The following is a 20558-nucleotide window of genomic DNA, read 5'->3' as shown; positions in this document are numbered from 1 at the left end:
ATACGAAAATAACATATAGCTGTTTTGTAAAAGACATATAATTGTTTGTAAAGAACATCTAGCTTTATGGGGTTTTTTTTTTAATGTGATATTCATAATGAACATGGTTTATATTATGTAATGAACATTATTTACATACACCCACCATAATTAAAAGACAAAATTCAAATAACATTTCGCAATAAGCAATGAACATTGTCGCAAAAAAAAGTGCATTAAATTGAAAATCAAAGAATGAACATAACCTAGACATATGATCTTTTCATTCTAGGTATATGTTCATTACATTTTATTAGTATTTTTTTTTTTTTTTTTTTTTTTTTTACTATAGTTATGTTCATTACTGTTTTTTATAATATGTTCTTTCCTTTTTAATGATTTTATTATCTTTATTTTTCATTAACAATTATATATAATGAATCTGAACCTATATATATGAATATATGAAAACCATGTTCATTTTTAATATAACAAATGTTCATTAATTGTTTTGATATGTTCATTTTTTAATGTGTTCATATATATTTATGAAATGTTCATTTTATTAGGCATCCAACTATTCTATGTTTATATGGTGAATTTTCATTTTTAATATTATGTTTTTTTTTCACATGTTCACTTATTATTACTAAATGTTCATTTTTAATTATAAAATGTTCATTTTTTTATTTGTTCATAATTTTGTTTTTACTAAATGTTCATTTTAAGGTTGTGTTCCAGCAATCAATCAATATATATATTAAAACTCATGGTAAGGATTGTAATCTTGCCCCGTGTTGTCAATCTTGCCACGTGTCGCCATGTCACCTATATTATCAATGTTTCCTCACAAAAATTTATTATTTGTTAGTATTAAGCCATAACCTTCATATTCATTAAAATTGAACTTTGATCCAATGACACATCTTATATGATAATAAAGTTATATTATAAAAAGAGTTATTTATGTTCATAATTGAATTCTAAAATTATAATTGTGAACTAATATGTGTATATTTCAACATGAGCACTTCCAAGCGAGTAAGTGGCGAGTGTAGGCCATTACTCCACCCATTAAGGTGGTTACCCGAGCGAGGGGTGACACTTGGGTGAGATGTGAATCATCTCGAGATAAGCTCCGTGAGAGGGAGAAACCCTATGAGATTGCACTCGGGAAGAACGAGAGCAAGTCCAAAGTATTCCGTGCTGGATTTTAAAAGGAATTTTGGATAAGGGTAATGAAAAGGGATCTATGAGGTTGCCTAAGTACACGTTGGTGCTACAAGGTAGCCCAACCGGTTGTCAAGAAGGCTAGGCGTGCGAGGCACGGCCAATCCCGAGTAAGGGAAAATCATGATCCAAGGGAGATACTAGGAAGTATCGTCAAAGTTAGCAATGTGACTAGACACCTCTAACAAGAGAGACAAGGGATAAGACCCGGATTGAAAGAAGGTGTTGTGCTTGGAAAGCATAGGTCACGCGGTGACCTACCTTCTCGATCTTTGACGAGGACGTCAAGATCTTTTGGGCGGGGGAGGTTTGTCACAAACACTTTCGGGTCGACCTAGGCAAGGCCGTCGACCACCCCGCAAAGGCGTGAAAGGCCTTCGAAACCCCACTTGCCTATACGAGCAAGTATGCGCTCGGTTCGAGAAGAACGAGCCAAGTGAGGCTAGAATAGCTCACTACCATGTCTAAGGCATGTGAGGTTATCAGGGATGACCTTCGGGTGCTTAGACCGTGGTGTTAGAGAAGCACGGGTCAACTAGGCCTTGGGCCTATGGCCAGTGTGCGCGCGCGCGCTAAAAGATCCTCGGAGTGTTTGGTCGGGCAAAACTCCATAACAACCTTTGATACTTATTGAGGGGACTTATTAGGACCCTAATAGATCATACATGGCCTAAGGGCCAAGGTTGGGTTCAAGGATCGGACTTGAGAGTCCATTATTGTGTTACTGTCAGTTGGGTGTTCACTAGTATTTAAGGTTGGTGCTAAATAAAGCTCTTTAGGGGGCGAGTGCTCACTCAAGGGTCAGGGGCTGACCTAAGGGTGGCCTTAAGGCTATGGACCTTAGGCATGGTCTTGGACATAGGATGGCCTATGGAGACCATAGCACACTTAAATGGCTAGGGTGGACACCCAATAGGACAAACCGACTCGGTGGTCCCGGCTAGGAGGGGTGCGGGCTGACTAACGAAGGCTGAGGGCTTAGTACGGTGCATGCTTGCACTAGTGGAAAAATCCTCATCCGTAACGGGCAAAAAGGGGCCATCCGTAACGGGCAGCGTCCGTTACGTATGCGGCCGTTACGGATGGCCATTGTTATTCGTAACGGGCACGGTCCGTTACGAATAATGAGTTATTCGTAACGGACATTTGAAATGTCCGTTACGAATAACTCATTATTCGTAACTGACATTTAAGATGTCCGTTACGAATAACCCATTATTCGTAACTGACATTTCAGATGTCCGTTACGAATAACCCATTATTCGTAACGGAAATTTTAAATGTTGGTTACGAATAAGGGGTTATTCGTAACGGACATCTGAAATGTCAGTTACGAATAATGGGTTATTCGTAACGGACATCTTAAATGTCAGTTACGAATAACTCATTATTCGTAACTGACATTTAAGATGTCCGTTACGAATAACCCATTATTCGTAACTGACATTTTAGATGTCCGTTACGAATAACCCATTATTCGTAACTGACATTTTAGATGTCCGTTACGAATAACCCATTATTCGTAACGGAAATTTTAAATGTTGGTTACGAATAAGGGGTTATTCGTAACGGACATCTGAAATGTCAGTTACGAATAAATTTTTTTTGTATTAAAACAAGTCCTTATTCGTAACGGGCACATAGAACGCCCGTTACGAATAAGTGATTATTCGTAACTGACATCTTAAATGTCCGTTACGAATAGAGTTTTATTGTATATAATTTAACACTTATTTGTAACGGGCAACAAAAGTGCCCGTTACGAATAACTGGTTATTTGTAACTGACAATTTTGCTGCCCGTTACAAATAATTATTAAATTAAATTTTCATTTTATTTAATTTCGACAGCATGTATTTATATATAATCAATATATATTAATTAAAACCTGTTATAATATACCTGTTCCTGTAAAAAGCAATTATACCGAACAATCTTTCGTAAAAATTAATACGACGTAATATAAAAACTGAAGTAGTAACACATTACAAATAAAAACTTGTATAAATTTATCCAACATATACAACAACACTAAAAATATTACGTTGTTCTACCTAAGCTAATAGTTAAGCATTCAATAAATATTTACTTCTAAAGTATTGCGCCCATTGTTCTCGAACCACCTTCAACTCGTCAACATCATACGGGGCGGTCCTTGGACAAAAATCCTATTGAAAAAAAAAACATATGAAAGAGGTTACAAAATAAAAACAATCCATAATAAAAACAATCATTAGAATAAATGTGATGAACCAAATTATAGAAATAAAACTCATAATATAGAAACAAAACACATAACATCCTTAATTGACTTATATTTTGATTTCTATGAGTTGAAATCAATAAAAAGTTAACATTTACTCACTTTTGGGAGCGTATAGAGCCAAAAAGGCTTCAAAATTGTGCTAAAGGACTTCTATATTTCCCATCTTTCAAGTATTGGTTCAAATTAAAACAATGTAACACATAACATCCTTAATTATCTTATTTTTTGGTTTCTATGAATTGAAATCAATGAAAATTGACCACTATCTCACTCTTGGGAGCGTATAGAGCCAAAAACGCTTCAAAATTGCCTAAGGGCCTTCTACCTTTCCCATCTTTCAAGTATTTGTTCAAATTAACACAATATAATACTAAACATCCTTAATTACCTTATATTTTGGTTTCTATGAATTGAAATCAATGAAAAGTAACCCTTTACTCACTTCTAGGAGCGTATAGTGCCAAAAAAGGCTTCAAAATTGCCTAAGGGACTTCTACCTTTCCCATCTTTCATGTATTGGTTCAAAATAACACAATATAATACTAAACATCCTTAATTACCTTATATTTTGATTTTTATGAATTGAAATCAATGAAAAGTAACCATTTACTCACTTCTAGGAGCGTATAGAGCCAAAAAGGCTTCAAAATTGCCTAAGGGACTTCTACCTTTCCCATCTTTCATTTATTGGTTCAAATTAACATAATATAATACTAAAAATCCTTAATTACCTTATATCTTGGTTTTTATGAATTGAAATCAATGAAAATTGACCATTATCTCACTCTTGGGAGCTTATAGAGCCAAAAATGCTTCAAAATTGTCTAAAGGACTTCTACCTTTCCCATCTTTCAAGTATTTGTTCAAATTAACACAATGTAACACATAAAATCCTTAATTATCTTATTTTTTGGTTTCTATGAATTGAAATCAATGAAAATTGACCACTATCTCACTCTTGGGAGCATATAGAGCCAAAAACGCTTCAAAATTGCCTAAGGGCCTTCTACCTTTCCCATCTTTCAAGTATTTGTTCAAATTAACACAATATAATACTAAACATCCTTAATTACCTTATATTTTGGTTTCTATGAATTGAAATCAATGAAAAGTAACCCTTTACTCACTTCTAGGAGCGTATAGTGCCAAAAAAGGCTTCAAAATTGCCTAAGGGACTTCTACCTTTCCCATCTTTCATGTATTGGTTCAAAATAACACAATATAATACTAAACATCCTTAATTACCTTATATTTTGATTTTTATGAATTGAAATCAATGAAAAGTAACCATTTACTCACTTCTAGGAGCGTATAGAGCCAAAAAGGCTTCAAAATTGCCTAAGGGACTTCTACCTTTCCCATCTTTCATTTATTGGTTCAAATTAACATAATATAATACTAAAAATCCTTAATTACCTTATATCTTGGTTTTTATGAATTGAAATCAATGAAAATTGACCATTATCTCACTCTTGGGAGCTTATAGAGCCAAAAATGCTTCAAAATTGTCTAAAGGACTTCTACCTTTCCCATCTTTCAAGTATTTGTTCAAATTAACACAATGTAACACATAAAATCCTTAATTATCTTATTTTTTGGTTTCTATGAATTGAAATCAATGAAAATTGACCACTATCTCACTCTTGGGAGCATATAGAGCCAAAAACGCTTCAAAATTGCCTAAGGGCCTTCTACCTTTCCCATCTTTCAAGTATTTGTTCAAATTAACACAATATAATACTAAACATCCTTAATTACCTTATATTTTGGTTTCTATGAATTGAAATCAATGAAAAGTAACCATTTACTCACTTTTAGGAGCGTATAGAGCCAAAAAGGCTTCAAAATTGCTTAAGGGACTTCTACCTTTCCCATCTTTCATGTATTGGTTCAAATTAACACAATATAATACTAAACATTCTTAATTACCTTATATTTTTTTTTTTATGAATTGAAATCAATGAAAAGTAACCATTTACTCACTTCTAGGAGCGTATAGAGCCAAAAAGGCTTCAAAATTGCCTAAGGGACTTCTACCTTTCCCATATTTCATGTATTGGTTCAAATTAACACAATATAATACTAAACATCCTTAATTACCTTATATTTTGGCTTTTATGAATTGAAATCAATGAAAATTGACCATTATCTCACTCTTGGGAGCTTATAGAGCCAAAAACGCTTCAAAATTGTCTAAGGGACTTCTACCTTTCCCATCTTTAAAGTATTTGTTCAAATTAACACAATATAACACATAACATCCTTAATTACCTTATATTTTGGTTTCTATGAATTGAAATCAATGAAAATTGACCACTATCTCACTCTTGGGAGCGTATAGAGCCAAAAACGCTTCAAAATTGCCTAAGGGACTTCTACCTTTTCTATCTTTCATGTATTGGTTCAAATTAACACAATATAAAACTAAACATCCTTAATTACCTTATATTTTGGTTTTTATGAATTGAAATCAATAACAATTGACCATTATCTTACTCTTGGGAGCGTATAGAGCTAAAAAAGTTTCAAAATTTGCAAAAAAAAACTACTAACCTCTTCTAAGACACCTTTGCACTCCAAGTGAGAAGTAACAATCTCATACATGTATCTCATAATGTAGTAGCCACATTCAACGCCTCCTTGTTGTTGAGCACACTAGTATATATAACAAATAGTTAAAAATTTTGTTTTCAAAGTGAACAGTGTATAACAATATGGGGTGAGTAATGTATTTACCTCCATTTGTATGAATTGCAATTTTTGCCTTTGTGATTTCAATTCACTCCCTGTGAGATTCGCCCGATATACTTTATAAGCTCTACAAAAACTAGTCTGATGCCCATGAAGGTCGGACCAAATTGTCACGGGAAACTTTGGAGACTTTTTTTTTTTCTAAGTTAGGGACCGAGGAGGTTCCCGTGATGGCGTCTAGACCGAGTCTAGACCAGCCTACGACACTTAAGCACTTTAAAAGAAGAACACACAAGACAAGAGACAAGAACGACTATAACACTTTATTGATTTTCATGGCTTACAAACTATAGGAGTTTCTCTCTCTAGAATCTCTCTCTAGAACTCCAAAATCTGATGCCCAGCAAATGAATGTCTTGGCCTATTTATAGGCACTGACTACAGCCCATTCAGATAGGATACTGCCCACTATGCCCACTACACCCATGATTTTGTAACTACCCACTACTTGGATGCACACTTGGATGAATATGGACCTATCCACGTAGTCAGGGAAGTTATCCACGTTCTGTATGTCCTTGTAACCGTCTGATAACCGTCACTTGCCACTATGCTATGCTCCTATATTTTAGGAGGCATGCATCAGTGTGCCTACGTGGCACTTCAACTGCCTGGCCATTGTAACTGCCTGCTCAGCATAACCGCCCACTCCCTTAGTGCTCCTATTTTCTAGGGTCACTAAGTGAGTGGGGGTAACTTCCACATGACGTGGCATTATCCCTTTGGAATAACTACCCACGTCCAAATGGTTACCACCCACCACCCTTGGATGCTCCTATTTTATAGGAACCATCCTCTGGTGTGGCTTAACCGCGTTCCCGATTGACCACGTCGAAGATCATGGTCATGATAACCGGTAGTCAACCCACTAACGACATGGTCCTATATTTTAGGAACCGTCTTTATCCCTTCTTGCCACCTAAGCATAACCGTCCCTATAATTTAGGGAGAGTGGTGCAACGTGGGTGGTTACCTTGCATAACCGCCCACCATCCACCACTACTTAGCCAATCCCTAGATTTAAGGCAACCGCATACCATAATGGTGACTAGGCATAACCGTCAAGGAGTCCCTACAAAGTAATCCGCTAAGGAGAGTTTTGGTTAGACCATCTAAAAGCCAAGGTCCTTCCTTAGCATCGAGCATGTGGCCACGCAAGTCCATGGTTTCGTCGAAGGCACCAAAGACATCGTTGACCCGGACCGCACTCGTTCCTCCATGCTGGGGGCACTATGGTTACCACCATAAATACACCCTAACATGATCCCAAGAGCATCCCTTAGTCAAGCCACGCACCACTAGCAAGCATGCACCGTACTAAGCCCTCAGCCTTCGTTAGTTAGCCCGCACCCCTCCTAGCCGGGACCACCGAGTCGGTTTGTCCTATTGGGTGTCCACCCTAGCCATTTAAGTGTGCTATGGTCTCCATAGGCCATCCTATGTCCAAGACCATGCCTAAGGTCCATAGCCTTAAGGCCACCCTTAGGTCATCCCCTGACCCTTGAGTGAGCACTCGCCCCCTAAAGAGCTTTATTTAGCACCAACCTTAAATACTAGTGAACACCCAACTGACAGTAACACAATAATGGACTCTCAAGTCCGATCCTTGAACCCAACCTTGGCCCTTAGGCCATGTATGATCTATTAGGGTCCTAATAAGTCCCCTCAATAAGTATCAAAGGTTGTTATGGAGTTTTTCCCGACCAAACACTCCGAGGATCTTTTAGCGCGCGCGCACGCACACTGGCCATAGGCCCAAGGCCTAGTTGACCCATGCTTCTCTAGCACCACGGTCTAAGCACCCGAAGGTCATCCCTGATAACCTCACATGCCTTAGACATGGTAGTGAGCTATTCTAGCCTCACTTGGCTCGTTCTTCTCGAACCGAGCGCATACTTGCTCGTATAGGCAAGTGGGGTTTCGAAGGCCTTGCGCGCCTTTGCGGGGTGGTCGACGGCCTTTCCTAGGTCCACCCGAAAGTGACTGTGACAAACCTCCCCCGCCCAAAAGAGCTTGACGTCCTCGTCAAAGATCGAGAAGGTAGGTCACCGCGTGACCTATGCTTTCCAAGCACAACGCCTTCTTTCAATCCGGGTCTTATCCCTTGTTTCTCTTGTTAGAGGTGTCTAGTCACATTTCTAACTTTTACGATACTTCCTAGTATCTCCTTTGGATCATGATTTTCCCTTACTCGGGATTGGCCGTGCCTCGCACGCCTAGCCTTCTTGACACCCGGTTGGGCTACCTTGTAGCACCAACGTGTACTTAGGCAACCTCATAGATCCCTTTTCATTACCCTTATCTAAATTTCCTTTTAAAAGTCGGCACGGAATACTTTGGACTTGCTCTCATTCTTCCCGAGTGCAATCTCATAGGGTTGCTCCCTCTCACGGAGCTTATCTCGAGATGATTCACATCTCACCCAAGTGTCACCCCTCGCTCGGGTAACCACCTTAATGGGTGGAGTTATGGCCTACACTCACCACTTACTCGCTTGGAAGTGCTCATGTTCCCGGGGATCCACATGCAAGCTCTATCACCAAGACTTTTGTTAGCCTTTGCTAACCTTGGCTCAGTTGGAAACAATCGTCATTGCTCTTCAACCGCCTTGCAACCAATCGCATTGATTGCTGGTCCATAGACCAACTCATTCTCAGAGTAATCTCTTTACCATGGTAATAATTCATCGTTGAGTTCACTCAACAATTCTCATCTTCTCATGAGAAACTAGGGCAGTAAGGTCTCACCTTACTCCACGAAATTTATGAACATGTCTTGCGCAATCCTTCACATATGACTCAACCAGTCATGGTGATGCCTATGGGTGTAAGGTCCTCTTAGTTTTTCAAACTCTATAGGCTTAAGATTCGAACATTCCCTTTGATAATAGCAACCTTCCTCAATTGGCATCCAAATTTTAGGTGATCGTAGTCAAGGTCACTCCCTTGATATCCCAAATCACCCACGATTGGAGCATATTTCTAAGGCGATTTGCATAGCATCAACAAGAGTGTTGCCTAGAGAAACGTTTGTGGCCTTCCACAACTTTTCGATTCCACTAGCCAACCGAATTTGGAAAAATCTAAGACTCGGACTTACCTGATCGCATCATCATCCTCATAGCATCGATTGGAGATTTTGAACAATGTTCACCTCAACGCTCCTACCCTTGCGTTGAGCACAAGCACTCCAGCTTGCTTCTCTGGCCAGCCTTGGGTTAAACCTAGGCGCCACTGACCCCTTTTAGGTCATCTTAGGGAGCCTTCCCCTTTGATCTGGGCTTTACATTGCATCAATGACAATTACGCAGACACAAGAGTAGCATTCTTGGCGTAATTTCATTTACATATATAGCCTTGGGGCCAAGAAATGGTGTCACGTACCCTACTTTCTTGCCCAATCTATGGGTTTCCCCATACTCAACCCTTCGCAAGAGGATCCGCAATGTCAAGCATGAGAGTCACTCTCTCGAAATGCCCTAGACTTTAAGTCTAACATGGGTGCAACACCCCGGTTGCAAGGATGCTCACTGTCATCCTCCTCTTACGCTAAGAGGTTCCCAATAGTTCATCCCAGAACTTAGACATTCGGATTGACATGGTGCTCAAGACCATGTGACCAACCATATGGTACATTTTTGTTGCTTTCCTTAGCTTGCTCACCGTTCCAAGCTAAGTTTGCAAAGTTTAGTACTCTGCCGTTGGATCTCATTGGGAGGGGTCTTGCCTTCTTATTAGCTCCATTCCTTCGACATCCCCACTTATACTTTAAGAATCAGGCGTAACCCCCAGTTTAACTGCCAACCTTTGTAGAATGTCCCCATTCCGGTTGGAATTCTCGAAAGTTAAGTGTGATTCCCAAGGAACCTTATTGCTACTAAGGACTTACCACCCATCCTCCACAATGGTTACACTCGCAATGTTTCAAGTCAAATTTATTTCTGGGTGGAGTGGCACCTCGTACGCACTTCCAGCTTTAAATCAATACATCGATCAATTAAGCTAGTGTGTTATCGCATAACACACCGTGACTATCGAAACAAGCAAGGTAATGAACCAAAAGCAACATTTCTTTTCATTAATACTTTAATTTACACTTTGCATATATACATAAAGCAGACGAAATTCAAAAACGAAATGAAAAGACAGCATGATAAACAACAATAAACGTAGATAGATAAATTCCTCACATAGGAAATGCTTTTATCTTCACGGGCAAAAGGGAACGAAATCAGTCTTGATCTTGGCATACTCAGGAGTGGTAGGGTTGTACTCCGGCGATGCACAAGTAGGGTGGTATTCCGGTGATGGAATCACCATGTTCCCCTCGTCATCGCTGAAGTGGTGCCCATTCAAACTAGTAGAGCCTTCAGACCTAGCAGGAGCATCATCCTCGCTCTCATCCTCAGAATCTTCAAGGTTGACCACCTCCACGGCCTTGGTCGCCACCTTGATGATGTTGGCCGCCTGCGCCAATTTCTTTGACCTTCCCTTAGGCATAGCATTTTCCTTACTTCCTTGCACCGAAGGATCCTCAATCAACCACCTGCATGAGAAACAAGAGCATTGCAAGGAATCAAGTTAGTCATCGAGCCCACCTCCAACTTCGGAGAGGGGATTTGTGAGATGAAGTTGCTGCTAACATCCCACACGCGGTGGCACCACTGCTCCATGACCTCCGCCTGGCGGTCGTCCATGGAGAACATCTCCCCAGCCTTCACCTGGTTCCACCAAGTGGACCACGGATCCTCAAGGTTAAATCCCAGTTTCTCGCGATTTTCCTTCACGAGGGACTTTAATTGGCTAAGAGATAGCCACGGGTCGCTCGAATGTAGCACCTCTCCTGCAAGATCCCCCAAGTAGGTCATGACCTTGGCGTATAGGGGATCCTCATCCAAGATATCTTCTAGCTCTTTCGAGGGTTGAGGGGTGCTTGTCCTCGGGGGAGGCACACAACCACTCGACTCTCCAAAAACAGCACGTAGAGGTCTAGCAGCGATTGGACTGACCGACACGCCCTTAGAGATGTCTCTTCTGAAGGTCAGTTTCCTAACCGTCAGATTTGATACTAGCCACGATTTCTTCTCTGATCGAGAGAGAGGAGGTCTCATCTTGTTGCTTCGCTTATGTTAAACTCGCCTTTCCGGCAGGCCGGACCAAATTGTCACGGGAAAATTTAGAGACTAGTTTTTTTTTTCTAAGTTAGGGACCGAGGAGGTTCCCGTGATGGCGTCTAGACCGAGTCTAGACCAGCCTACGACACTTAAGCACTTTAAAAGAAGAACACACAAGACAAGAGACAAGAACGACTAGAACACTTTATTGATTTTCATGGCTTACAAACTATAGGAGTTTCTCTCTCTAGAATCTCTCTCTAGAACTCCAAAATCTGATGCCCAGCAAATGAATGCCTTGGCCTATTTATAGGCACTGACTACAACCCAGTCAGATAGGATAACTGCCCACTATGCCCACTACACCCATGATTTTGTAACTACCCACTACTTGGATGCACACTTGGATGAATCTGGACCTATCCACGTAGTCAGGGAAGTTATCCACGTTCTGTATGTCCTTGTAACCGTCTGATAACCGTCACTTGCCACTATGCCATGCTCCTATATTTTAGGAGGCATGCATCAGTGTGCCTATGTGGCACTTCAACTGCCTAGCCATTGTAACTGCCTGCTCAGTATAACCGCCCACTCCCTTAGTGCTCCTATTTTCTAGGGTCACTAAGTGAGTGGGGGTAACTTCCACATGACGTGGCATTATCCCTTTGGAATAACTACCCACGTCCAAATGGTTACCACCCACCACCCTTGGATGCTCCTATTTTATAGGAACCATCCTCTGGTGTGGCTTAACCGCGTTCCCGATTGACCACGGCAAAGATCATGGTCAAGATAACTGGTAGTCAACCCACGAACGACATGGTCCTATATTTTAGGAACCGTCTTTAGCCCTTCTTCCCACCTAAGCATAACCGTCCCTATAATTTAGGGAGAGTGGTGCAACGTGGGTTGTTACCTTGCATAACCGCCCACCATCCACCACTACTTAGCCAATCCCTAGATTTAAGGCAACCGCATACCATAATGGTGACTAGGCATAACCGTCAAGGAGTCCCTACAAAGTAATCCCCTAAGGAGAGTTTTGGTTAGACCATTTACAAGCCAAGGTCCTTCCTTAACATCGAGTATGTGGCCACGCAAGTCCATGGTTTCGTCGAAGGCACCAAAGACATCGTTGACCCGGACCGCACTCGTTCCTCCATGCCGGGAGCACTATGGTTACCACCATAAATACACCCTAACATGATCCCAAGAGCATCCCTTAGTCAAACCACGCACCACTAGCAAGCATGCACCGTACTAAGCCCTCAGCCTTCGTTAGTCAGCCCGCACCCCTCCTAGCCGGGACCACCGAGTCGGTTTGTCCTATTGGGTGTCCACCCTAGCCATCTAAGTTTGCTATGGCCTCCATAGGCCATCCTATGTCCAAGACCATGCCTAAGGTCCATAGCCTTAAGGCAACCCTTAGGTCAGCCCCTGACCCTTGAGTGAGCACTCGCCCCCTAAAGAGCTTTATTTAGCACCAGCCTTAGAATACTAGTGAACACCCAACTGACAATAACACAATAATGGACTCTCAAGTCCGATCCTTGAACCCAACCTTGGCCCTTAGGCCATGTATGATCTATTAGTGTCCTAAGAAGTCCCCTCAATAAGTATCAAAGGTTGTTATGGAGTTTTGCCCGACCAAACACTCCAAGGCCTAGTTGACCCGTGCTTCTCTAGCACTTTTGGTCTAAGCACCCGAAGGTCATCCCTGATAACCTCACATTCCTTAGACATGGTAGTGAGCTATTCTAGCCTCACTTGGCTCGTTCTTCTCGAACCGAGCGCATACTTGCTCGTATAGGCAAGTGGGGTTACGAAGGCCTTGCGCGCCTTTGCGGGGTGGTCGACGGCCTTGCCTAGGTCGACCCGAAAGTGACTGTGACAAATAAAATTATAATTGTGAACTAATATGTGTATATTTCAACAATAATATGATTACAAATTTATTTCGTTTCTTTCAGTTACTTAACAATAATGCATATAGGTGTTAATTAAAATATGTAACCCAAAAATGCATAACAATTTTACATGTTTTTTCTTTTTACCACAAAATATATTTAATCAAAGGAATTTATTAATTATGACAGTAAAATCCCTTTAACAGTTACGACAAACTAATACAATATAACATTTAGATTACTACATGCTAAATAATTAATTTTGATGTTCAATTACATTTACAAAATTTAACAAATGATATTATTTTTAAAAAACCACCAATATATTTCACTTTATTTTGTTGTACTTTTTAATATACAAGCAATGACCCGGGGCATCACCCAGGCCAAAAACTAGTTCTATGATTATATGATAATTATGTTCATTTTTAAAATACAAAATGATTATTTTTTAAACATATTCACTTTTTAGTATATAATGCTTATTTTTTATATTATTTTTTTTCTTTCTTCTTTCAAAAAAAAATATAATGCTTATTTTTTACGTGTTCATTTACATATTACTGAAAATTCATTTTTTACGTGTTCATATTCATATTTTTTATGTGTTCATATTTTTTTACAGAATGTTTATTTTATAAGGCATTGTGCAACTATATCGTTTGGGCTTGAGATTTTATACTAAGGCCCAACCCGAATTTTGATCTCCTCTAGGTTTAATTCCCAAAGCAAGTTTTCCATGCATCCACTAAGAATTCTTCGATTCTCTACGCAATCCTATTTGAAAAACCATGTCAAACGTTAGGTGGCATGAACATTTGTAAATAATAATCCAAAATTTGTACCTTATTAGAATGTTTTTCATTATATGTTTGGCTTTTTCTTTAATATTTTAGGGAAAATTTGTAAATAATAATCCAACCTTTGTTCCATTTTCTTCTAATAATCCCAACTTTAGGGGTAGTTTTCTTTCTTCAATCCCAATTACCGATTACGTAACGTGTCAAGAGTTAATTAGCTATATATATATATATATATATATATATATATATATATAAACTAGTCAAAATTAGAAAACCCCCTTCTCTGGCCACCTAGCCACACCGTCCACCGGAACCCTAACCCCATCGCCCACTAGGGAACTCACAACCTTCCTCCCCCCGGCCAGCCACCCCATTCCACACACGTTACAACCACAAATAACAACAACAAACACCAGCAACTTAGCCCAAACAACCGCACAACCCGCAAACACCAAACACCACTAGCCTAAACCGTCAACCGCAACACCCGCCTCCACCTCAACACAACTTCGCCACCTGCAATCAGCAATTCGACACCTAATTTCAGCCTCTAATAACATTAACAACTTAAACCTTAAACCTTTGATTTACAATAGCAATTCACCACCTCCAATAGCAATTCGATACCTCCAACAATAATTTGACACTGCTTGAATCCGTTTTTCACCTTATGCCTTAGATTTACAGCAGCAAGGTAAATCAGAGACAACGATTGAATCTGTTGTTGTGGAAGGTGTTGCGGTGTTTGATAAGTAGGAATTGAGATGCCAGAGCTGCTCAGGTGACGTCAATTGGTCTATTGCAGAAAACTCGAAGCGGGTTTTGATCGAGCGGCTAAGATTTGATGTTGGATTGACAGATCAGAGTCTGCCGCGAGGGGAGGTTTTAGGGGGAGTTTGGTGTTTTCGAGGTGTGGGAATGGATTTTTGGTGGCGGAGGGCAGGGCGGTGGAGATAAAATTTTCTGTTAATATGGCATATTAACAGGTTTTGTTCATATGAGGGTTAAAGTGTCATTTCCGCCTACTTAGAAAGGGTAAAGTTGTTAAGATGCACGAAGTTCATCTAACAGAGTAGCAACAAACTACCGACTAATATCTCCGTCAAGATGCACGAAGTCCATCGTGAAATTCGCGATCTTCATCTCCACAACTCACCATTAACAAGATCTCAACTCTCAAACAATGATTAACACCTACCATTTATGGTTAATTATGCCCTTGTTTAATGTAATTTTCTTAGGGTTTTTTGTTAAATTCGGCGGCAAACCCGCCGGAGATGGTGTTGCTGGGGTTGAGCATGGCTTAGCAATTTAAGATCTCGCCATCGGCGAAGCTGGGAAGATGGTGTTGCTGGGTTGAGCATGGTTGAGCACTTAACACTGACGAAGGAGAAGAGGAAAAAGAAGACAACAGAATAAAAAAAAAATAATTGATCATCTCTCATATTTACAAAATTGCCATCATATTAGCATAGCATGTTAATATGGCATATTAACTGGGGGAAGCTCGGGCGGTGGATGAGGTTGGGGGTTTTGGTGGGAGGCTAGGTGGTTTCTAGGTTTTTTTTTTCTTGTTTTATTATTTTTTTATTTGTTTGCACCAATGCATGGCAAACTGACACGTGTAATGTAACCTGCTATTAGAGGTCATTGACATTTGTTGACCGGTTTGAGATTGAAGAAAGAGACAACCCTAAATTGGGATTATTTTAGAATAATCTAAAGTTGAGATTATTAAAAGAAAATGGAGCAAAGTTGGGATTATTATTTACAAATTTTCCAAAATATAATACTTTGTATATAATTAGCATTTGGATTCGGATCATGCAATGTATCAGAGAAATTAAACTTTTCGCGCTTCATTCCTAATCTATAAATGATTTAATTTTTTATTTTTTATTTTATGGTGGTTAAATTAATACATGAATAGGATTGAAAATAGAAAAATAAGTGGGTGATATTCAAATTAATTCTATTTTCTACAATTTCTTTGTAACCATTGAAAGAGCTTACTAAGATAAGAAAAATTCAATAATAAAAAATGTCAATAACTCAAACTTAGGATAACCCTCTTTTGTACATACACAAATGATCACCTTAGACGGCATTAAACACCGAACACTTAACGTAAATGGCATTAACATGCACATCGCCGAGAAAGGAGACGAAGGGGCACCAATAGTACTCTTTATCCACGGCTTCCCTGAACTATGGTACTCCTGGAGGCACCAAATCCAAGCACTATCCGCGCTTGGTTACCATGCCGTAGCCATGAGGGGCTACGACGACGCAGATGCCCCACAAGATGCCCGTAAGTACACATACGGGTACATTGTGGGAGACTTAGTTGCATTGATTGATGTACTAGGGGAACATGAGGTGTTTGTTGTAGGCCATGATTGGGGTGCACTCATGGCTTGGTGGTTGTGCCTCTTTCGGCCTGATTGTGTGAAGGCGCTTGTAAACCTTAGCGTGGCTTATCCTCCCCGAAATCCTAATAGGAACCCGGTGGATTGGCTTCATGTTGTCTATGGTGATGATTACTATGTTTGCCGTTTTCAGGTATATTGTTTTTTTATTTCCCGCTTTATTGCAAAAATTATGCATTTTTATGTGATGATTTAAACATTTCAGAATAAAGCAATAAACTGTTATATTACTTCTATTAATTTTTAATTAATAAAAAAGAATTTTTTATGTCAAACAAATAATACTCATTTATTATAATTATAAATAAACGGAGGTAGCATATGATATTCTACTGTTAGTGATGTTGATCATACATTTATGTTAAATAATTGAGTTGGTTCAATGGTGATTACGGATTAGTAGAACTTTTAAGTGTGACAAGAAATAAATTAAAGGACCACTTGTATGGGATGATATGTGACAAGGGCCGATATGCTCCAAAAGGAAGACATATCGGCCATATTGGCTTTTCAATACTTGGCACGTGGCAGTTTTATCATTGACACTTGGCTAGAAAAGCCTTGCATGTCTTATAACCACCTGTCATGAAATTTATTATAAATAGTAGATTAAGCTTCATTAAATGGTAAGCATTTATTACACACTCTCTCTCTCTTTCTCTCTCTACTTTCTCTCTCTTACTTACCTTCTCTTAAACACATTCTAACTTTATCATCGGAGTGGTTATCCCCGGATCACCCCGGGGCTAGCTAACTTCTGTTCATTGTGTAGGTTCTCAGCTTGCCGTTAGGAGTATCAGGATCTTCGGTTCGGATTCTCGGGCTATCGGACCCAAACCGAAACAATTTGGCGCTAGAAGGAGGGGACTAGTGATTACTTCTATCGCCCAAGAACCTAACACACAAAGTAACGATAGTTATGGCCGAAAACAATGCAACACCAATAATAAGCAAAACGGTAAATCGACCGATTATAACACAGCCAGAAATTGAGGTAGAAGACGAAACACATACATTGGAAGAAAATCAGTTCCACATGCCGTTAACTCCGGAAAGGCAAGTGGGAACGACAGTAGATCCCATGGCGGAGTTTACACCAGAAGAATTGCAAGTAGCAGCAAGAGTAATGACTGCAATAAGTAAAAAGAGAAAAGAGGCTAAAACGGCTCAGGTAGAAGGGGGGTGTCGCTAGCTAATCATGGTGAACAGTTCAATCAAGCAATGAATTCACCAAGGCACCGCCGGGAAGAAACGCCGGTAAGGACACATACCACACCGCATCACATAGAGGGGCAATCATCAAGCCGTACTGTTATTACAAGAACCCATCAGCAGAGAAGTTCTCAGGTTAAAGGACAGGTGCCGCAAACTGTGGTACAGTTAAGAGCATCATCGTTTGCGCAAAGCATCTTAGATCAGCCGATGGAAAAAATTAAGATGTCGACCTGTAGGTATGACGGAAGAGGAGACCCAGGTAGATTCATAACATCATACGAAGGGCATATGATGCTCTACACAAACTCAGATGCTGTGTGGTGCAAAGTCTTTCCGACTACGTTAATTGGGGCTGCAGCCGATTGGTTCAACAACCTGGAAAATGGAATGATACATAGTTTCGAGAAGTTGACCGAGGTGTTTGTGGGACAGTATGTTAGCAACAGTGTGCGGCAAAGAACATCAGGGGAGTTAATGGCAGTAAAGCAAAGGCCGGATGAGTCTCTAAGGGATTATATCAGACGGTTTAACAATGAGGCGAATACGATCCCGAAATTGCAACAAGAGATAGCTGTGATGGCATTGATGAATGGCTTAAATGATTTTGAGTTGAAGAGTTATCTTACACGAAAGAATTTTCAGACATTGACGGCTGCATTTAACAAAGCCAATGATTATATCAAGAGTGAAGAGTTGATGAAAATGAGTAGTAAGAATGTAGCTGCTGGAAAAGGTCAACATCAATATGAAGGGGTAGCCTCTGGAAGTGGAAGGCCGAGAACTTCGACCCCAGGAAGGGGAGGGGGAAATCCACAGGAGTTCAGAGTTGCAAAACCGCCAATGCGATACAGTTCATATACGCCCTTGAACACACCGAGAGCAGCAATTTATTTAGTTAATCAGAATAGAGCAGGCTGGACAAGGCCGATTCCGATGAAGGCAAGACCAAGAGATGTTAAGAAGTACTGTATGTTTCATAGAGATGTGGGTCATTATACCGAAGAGTGCACACAATTGAAAGATAATATTGAAGAGTTGATAAGGAAAGGTCACTTGACTCAATATCGGTTAAGTGCGGGAGGAGCTCAACCACCTCCTCGGCAGGTAGAAAGACAACAGTTGGAGGTAAGGCCTGAAAGGTTGCAAGGTGCAGTGGTCCGACAAGGAGGTGGTGGAATGCCTCCCCTATCAACAGGAAGAGGGGTAGATGTGAAAACTGGGGGGCCGTTTCATGGAGGAACAGTTAGTGGGGCCAAGAAATATCTGTCTGAGCATCGTCACATTATCAATGCCCTGGATACCGACAACCGCCCTCGGCTAGCTTCAATCCCAGATGTCGTATTTACGGAAGAAGACGCTAGGGGCATTGTATTTCCACATGATGACCCACTAGTGCTCATAACAAAGATTAATGGAGCTGATATTAAGAGAGTCCTGGTGGATGGTGGCAGCTCTGCGAATGTCTTGTTCATGAAAGATTTTAATGAAATGATGATTGGGAGGTAGTATCTGACGCAGGTATCTTACCCGATTATTGGGTTCAATGGATCGACAGTGAGACCAGAAGGAAGCATAGTTTTGCCGGTACGGTTGGGTGATGGGTCAACTACGAGAGATGTGATGGCGGAATTTTTGGTGGTCAATGTCCCATCAGCTTATAATGCCATTATCGGCAGACCGATAATTCGTGATGTCCAAGCAGTTGTATCGACATACCATCTGACGATAGCTTATGTATCAAATTTAGGAGTTGTTGAAAAGGTTCACGGAGGGCAGGTGATGGCAAAATCTTGCTATGTAACAGCTTTGAAAAATCCGTCTGGGGAGGATGTGGTGATAAGTAATCCTAAGAAAGAGTTGGAGCCAACGGTACGAGATCTGGCCATGAGTAACTTCGATACAAGGCGGGAAGCAACTCCAAGGCCGTTGCCAGGAGGTGAAACAGTGCAGATAGAGTTACAGCCAGGAGATCTCAGTCGAACAGTGAAGGTTGGGGCAGATATGGATGTAGATATGAGGTGTCATTTAATAATTTTGTTGCGCGAGAACGCCGATGTATTCGCCTTCTCGGCAAGTGAAATGCCGGGAATACACCCTGGGGTAATGGAGCATAAGTTGAATGTCAACAAAGGGTTTAGGCCTGTAAGGAAGAAAAAAACATAATTTCTCTACTGAAAAGATAGAAGCCATAGAATCAGAAGTTAACAAGCTTTTAGCAGCAGGGTTTATAGAGCCCTGCACATATCCAGAGTGGTTAGCAAATGTTGTCATGGTGAGAAAACCAACAGGGAAGTGGCGAATGTGTGTAGACTTTACCGACTTGAATAGGGCTTGTCCCAAGGATTGTTATCCGTTGCCTCGGATAGATAGATTGGTAGACTCTACTTCTGGTCATGCAATGCTCAGTTTTTGGGATGCTTTCTCAGGTTATCATCAGGTCAGTCTCCATAAGGCAGATAGACCAAAAACGACCTTCATTACAGATGTGGGTGTATATTGCTATAAGGCAATGTCGTTGTAGGGAATAATTTTCAAGCGTTAACCCCTTAGCTTGAACCCCACTGTGATCATACACTAAAGTACGGTGGCGTCCAAAAGGGAAGAAGATAGAGCAAAAGAGTCGCCAACAAGTTTTAGGAACTTGTAAACCGTTCACAGGGTGAAGGTTACACCCCTTAACGATCCAAGAGATCGTCAACTCCATAAGGTTTAGAACCAAATAAGGGTTCGGGGATGAAGGTACAAATCCAACCTAAAAGAGATTGAACCTGCCCTAATAATAGGCCTCTACTTTATTCTGATCGTATTCATGTGCGCTTTTTAATTAACATGCAATCAATAGGTTTAACCCTAAACCTGTTTATC

At 40.4% G+C, this 20558-nt stretch overlaps 1 pseudogene; it reads left to right on the top strand.

The window, feature by feature from the left end:
• The first annotated feature begins 16137 nt into the window (after positions 1-16137).
• The window catches only part of LOC145633093 (epoxide hydrolase 1 pseudogene), a 32056-nt pseudogene continuing 27635 nt past the window's right edge, over positions 16138-20558 (top strand).

The sequence above is a fragment of the Chenopodium album genome, chromosome 5 (genome assembly GCF_948465745.1).
Source record: "Chenopodium album chromosome 5, dcCheAlbu1.1, whole genome shotgun sequence".
Taxonomy (NCBI): domain Eukaryota; kingdom Viridiplantae; phylum Streptophyta; class Magnoliopsida; order Caryophyllales; family Amaranthaceae; genus Chenopodium; species Chenopodium album.
Note: the sequence above shows the minus strand (reverse complement) of the source record. Positions and strands in the feature narration are given on the sequence as shown.